Here is a 6114-nt window from a genome sequence, read left to right on the forward strand (position 1 = left end):
CTTACTGCGTTAATTGGCAGGATTGGGTGAATTAATATAGGCACAAAGTGCTTAGAATAGTGTTGGCATATAATAAATGTAATGCGTTAGCCCTTATCATACTAATGTGTGAAGATGACCAATAAACTACAGTAGGTATTAGAGGGTTCAAAAAATAAGTTCGTTTATCCTTGGTTTAGGCTAAGGCTTCACCTGAGTTTATTCGTATCTCTATATTGAGAAAGTGCTAAGTAGGATGGCTTACGTTCCCCTGTTCTCTCATATTGTCTGCATATTACTCAGGGATCCCATAACATCTGTGGGCAAAGGTTCTTCATGTACCTGTAACTGGAAATGTGCACCACGTGTTTCGTAGATTGAATAAATACCATGTCTCACATATCCTACTCTTGCCAAATGTATGTCAGCCCTACTGGAATAATGATAGGCCTTTATTTGAAAAACTGTCCCTGACTTCATAACAGCATCATATATAATCAGTGAATACTCATGGGAAGGAAAAGAATAATAATATGTGAGGAGCCCTTCAAATCATTCGATGTGTTAAAAGTGTCTTCATACTTGAAAAGGCTGGGGAAATAAAATCATTCATTCATTCAAAATCTTTACTCAGTGCCTGTCAGAGGCCAAGCACTGTTCTAGAAGCAGGGAGTAAAGGACCTAGAATATAGCTGTTGCTGTCATGGAGATCCCATTGTAGTGAGAGGAGACAGTGAACAAGTAAATGAAACAAGATCATTTTAGAGACAAATAAGTGGATGAAGCAGATAAAACAGAACCACGTAACAGAGGAAACACCTTGCTGAAGACCTCAGCTGAGACACAGCTGAATTTAGGGATAAGAGTTCCACGCTGAGGGAACAGCAAAGACAGAAGCCTTGAGATAAGAATGAAGTTAACATGTTCAAGAAAGAGAAAAGAAGCTTAGGTCTTGGAAGGGGGAGAGGTTGGCAAGTGGAGGTGATACAAGGTGAGCTTTTGGAAGTAAGCAGAGACTTAATCATGTGGTAAATGTAAACCATGGGAAGGAGATGGATTTTATTCAGTGTGGTGGGAAGCCATTATGCACGGGAGTAACACAATAAGATTTGTATTTTCAAACAGTTTTGCTGCTACATGGAGACCAAGTGTAGGAGAACATAAATGTTCCCAGAAAGATCCATTCAGAGCCATTAACTATAGTCCAGATAGATGTTGGTGGCTTGGACTAGAAAGTGGCAATGACATGGAGAGAAGCAGAAAGATTTTGGTAATAGTCTGGATGTAGGTGGTGAGCAAAAGGAGAAACCAAGGAATCACATATTTTAAGGTCTTACTTAAGACCTGCCTTCCCAGTGAAACTTCTCCAGCCATTCTAACTCATTTCTCTTTCCTTTTGGTGGAGCAATTGTTTTTTGAGCTCGTAACATGTGTAAGGCACAGTTCCAAGTGTTTAGAATATGTTAGTGAACAAAACAAAGATCCCTGCCCTTGTAAGGTTGTATTCTCTCCTCTACTACTTTTCTCTTTGGGCCTGTAATTCACACTAAATTTTATGTGTCTTTGTATTAGTCGCCAAGAATTTCAGATATATTATTTTTGTTCTCCAAATAGTCACCTTCTCAAGGACCAAGGACCCCTGTTTTCAGTTTATCATAATGTCTAGCTCAGCACTGGGGTGGGGGGGGCGGGCGGGGATGAAAATAACAGTGAAAAAATGTCTTTTTCATTGATAATTTCTTGTTTATAGGCTTGTCTGTTTTAAGTAAATTTGTGAAAATACAAAATTGCAATTCAGATAATTGGAAAGGCAATCATTTTTCCATTAAAAAGGGATTATTTACTCACTGAAGAGTTACTTTATAATAACAGACTCCCCTAATGAATGTAATTAAAAGTTTGTTAACGGGCCATTATGTATTTGTCAGGGGATGTGGGTAAAGGAACTGAAGCTAGAGTATCAGGGGCTACACAGTCAATTTTAAATTAATCCAAAATGAAGACAAAGGAGCTAAAAATTAGAATTGTAACTAAAAAAAAAATCTCTGATTTCTGAAAATTTAAACATATCAACAACTTTATAGAAGACTTTCATTTTCTAAATTTACAATTTATAATCAACAATTATAAATTCATTCTTTAACCAGAGCACATTCATCCTGGCAATGAAAAGTAATCACTTGAATACACAAGAAAACTGGCTTCTGGTTACAGCTCTTGGAGAATGTCTTTTTTTTTTTTTAAGATTTTATTTATTTATGTGTCAGAGAGAGAGAGAGAGCACGAGCACAGGCAGGGCGAGCCACAGGCAGAGGCAGAGGGAGAAGCAGGCTCCCCGCTGAAGAAGCCCGATGCGGGGCTCGATCCCAGGACCCTGGGACCATGACCTGAGCCGAAGACAGACGCTTCACCGACTGAGCCACCCAGGCGTCCCTGGAGTATATCTTAAAATATGAGGAAGAAAACAAAATTCATGGTTGATGTTTTATAAGGAAGTTTGAGCACTTCATAAACACTCATAGAATATCGACTCCTTTTCATGACCCCTTGTAGTAATGTTGGCACTGAGGTGCTAATGTAATGTTTCAGCCACTACACCTGTCCTATGGGCTAATTAAGCTTTTGGGCACTATCCCAGGAATCTGATGAATGTTTATGACTTTATTTATGTGGAACACGCTTCTGAGTTCTAGAATAACTTTAAACCCAAGGTTTAAAGAAAACACCACATTTATAAGGGGCTCTTTAAAACTTGTTTCTGGGGGTGCCTGGGTGGCTCAGTCAGTTAAGCGTCTGCCTTCGGCTCAGGTCATGATCCCAGGGTCCTGGGATCGAGCCCCCCATCGGGCTCCCTGCTCCACGGGAAGCCTGCTTCTCCCTCTCCCACTCCCCCTGCTTGTGTTCTCTCTCTCGCTGTGTCTCTCTCTGTCAAATAAATAAACAAAATCTTTAAAAATAAATAAATAAAACTTGTTTCTGTAATTCTCATCATGTTTCCTCTTTGAAGACTCTCATAATTATCAGTGGGAAAGAAAGCCTTTCACCAGGTAGTTCACAGCCGCACAGTTCATGTAAAAGTGTAGATGTCGTTCCTTTTACCTCATTCATTCATTCAGTACATTTGTTGAGTGCTTTCTCTGGGCGAGTCACTAGGTGAAAGCAGCAAATCATGTCTGGTCTCTAACCCAGAAGAGCTGATAGCTTCGTGTGGAAAAAGACACATACACAATAGAATGTCTTAAATACTGTAAAAGAGGTATTAGTGAAATGTATTGCAGGTTCAAAGGAGAGCAAGATACTTTCTTCTGATGGAGATGGAAAGGCATTTAAAATGCCACCTGAAGCTAGAATTTTGAGAGGGGACAGACAGAAAGGCAAGGGCATCCTAGGAAGCATAACCAAAGCAATAGAACTTTAAAAAAAAAAAAAAAGTATGTATGTACAAGAAACAAGCAGTGCTTTGTGTAGTAAATATTTCTAGAGTGACTGCTAGGTGAAAAGCACTGCCTAAGGAGCCAGAGACAAAGAAAACCATTTTGTCCTCATCCCTGAGAAATAGTTCAGTTGACCATATCTTAGAAAGTTTTCAGTTAAGTTTAAGGATGGTGATGGCTGCTGAACCGAGGTGTCGGAATTGTATTCTATGGCGATGGTTTTGGTGATGATGATAATAATGCTTATCATTTGCTAAATCCTTCAGCCTTCGGTGCACCTTAGTAAGAATTTACATGTGTTAGTTCCTTCAGGTCTCCTCATGAGATATGATTAATGTTTTTGTTCCTACTTGTCAGCTGAGGAAATGGGCTTAACAAGTCAATTAATTCATTTAATGTTGCCCAGCTGGTAAGTAGCAGAGCAGAGATTTGAACAGGTGCACAGTATTGGATTTCAGTGCCTGTAACTCTCTAAGGGGAGCAATGGAAGACATTTGAATAGGGACATGATTGATTCAAGCTATCCTTCTCAAGAATTCATTTAACTACAGGGGGAGTACAGTGATTAAAGAATTATGCTAGTGAACAGCTAATGAGGACCTAAATGAAGGTAACAACAATGGGTATGTAAAGGGGAGGGAGGTGACTAACTTGATTCAGGGGCAAGGAGGAGGGAAAAGTCAAATACAGTTTCAAGTTTTAGAGTCTATATAGCCAGAAAATTCGCGGTGCCAGGCAGCGAAATAAAGACCACCGGAGGAGGAATGTCCCTTCTAGGGATCGGGGGAGCTGGGATGATTTAGTTTAATTTTGTACAAGTTGAAGTTGAGATGCCACTGGGATAATACAGGTATTCAGAAATACAAAAGTTGAGCTTGGAAAAGAGGTATTTAGACATGGTATCATATTCTACAATGGTACAGAGTCAAGAAGGACTGATAAAGGACTTCAAAACTATATGTTTATTAAGATGGAGAAGTCAGAAACCAGATTTATGAAGCAATGGGATAGTAAAAAAGGAAGTATAGGCTATGCTAAAAGGAATTAAAGGAAAAGACAGAGTAGTTGGTAGACTAAGAACCTGACAAAAATCAGGGAAGTTTTCTTTGCTTTCCTTAAGAATGAAATGACTGAAGAAAGATGGTAACTTACAGAGTAAGATCTTGGAATTGGTGGGGCTGCCTTAACACAAGGGCACACGTGACAGGTTGGCCGGGTAAGGGATGCCTGGTGCCTCCTTCAGATTCTTTCAGTCTCTTGCCACACCCTTTTTTAAATTTTACTCTTTTTTTGCCACCCCTTTAGATCACCACTTGAATGCCACCTCTCTGCTCGGCCTTTAGCTCTCCCATAGTTTCCCCCCATAGAAGCTTAAATGTTCCTTACCACATTCTCCTACTGCTCTTGGTACATACATGCACCATGAACCAGTAGTTGTCAACCATCAGCATGTTTCCAATCACTTGGAGGGCTGGTTAAAACACAGATTTCTGGGTCTCACTCACAGAGTTTATAATTCTGCAGGTCTGGGATGGAGCCTGGGAATTTGCTTTGCTAACAAGTTCTCAGGTGATGCTGATGCTTTTGGTCTGGGTACAACAGTTTGTACACTACTGAACTAAACAAAGGACCTATGGCAGGTACAAATAAAAGGCTTGGGAGTTTGAGAATGGACTAGTATGCCAGGCCTGGGAATGTCCTGGAAAATACTCCAGGAATCAGGCGTGACTTAAAGGCAGGCAAAAAAGAATGGAATAATTTGCCTGGCTCCACTGGAAGAAAAGTACCTCGAAGGAAGTAACAGCATAATCCCTATTGAATACAGAGTTTTCTTAGGAGGGGTCTAGATTTTTAAATGTAGGTGTAGATTTTTTAAAATAATAAAAGTGAAAACCATAGCAGTGACTATCAGTTTATTTTATTTTTTTAAGGGGGAGGGGAAGAGGGAGAGAGAGAATCTTAAGCAGGCTTCACACCCAGCGCGGAGCCCTATGTGTGGCTTGATCTCACCACCCTGAGACCATGACCTGAGCAGAAATCAAGAGTCTGATGCTTAACCAACTGAGCCACCCAGGCGCCCAATACAAGTTTATTTTAATCATGAACTAAATATTATGTGATCAAGAAGTATAAAATTGCTATTTGGGGGGAAATAAGTATAGAGCTAGCATGCTATGTTCCATTTAGAATGCTATTTTGTTATTATTCGTAACAACTGAGATCATGGGGCTTGGATATATGCACTAATTCTAAGAGCTGGTATTGTAATTACCATTTTGATTGCTGCATCTAATTATTCCCTTAGGCTTACCTGTCCCTGATAGTTACCATGCAAATCTGACATAAGCAGATATATTGCATCTCTGGATTTGGGTGGGTGTAATTCATTCTGTACGTCACTGAAAGTGTTGGCTGTGGTTGGTAAATGTTGCCAAGTTGCACAACCAAAGGTGAAAAATCCTTCCTGACATTTAAAACATCCGTCACTTCAAGTTTCTTCCATTCGGTCAGATGCCCGCTAAGCTAACTCATCTTTATCAATGACTATCAGCCTAGCATAAGCAAAACACCCATTCACTCATAGCCACACTATGTCACATGGATATATCAGAAACCTTATTATGACCACATGATCAGCTGTCACTGGATGAAGAGTGAGATTAGACCTCTGAGTACATACTGTATCATTTCAGTTCCAAGC

General features: G+C 39.9%; 1 protein-coding gene across 10 annotated transcripts in view; it reads left to right on the forward strand.

Moving 5' to 3' along the window:
* The window catches only part of ZNF385B (zinc finger protein 385B), a 393631-nt gene that overhangs the window by 285067 nt on the left and 102450 nt on the right, over positions 1–6114 (forward strand). The window lies entirely within an intron of this gene.

Source organism: Callorhinus ursinus, unplaced genomic scaffold, assembly GCF_003265705.2.
Source record: "Callorhinus ursinus isolate GAN/ISIS: 27379988/994484 unplaced genomic scaffold, GSC_fseal_2.0 scaffold2, whole genome shotgun sequence".
Classification (NCBI taxonomy): domain Eukaryota; kingdom Metazoa; phylum Chordata; class Mammalia; order Carnivora; family Otariidae; genus Callorhinus; species Callorhinus ursinus.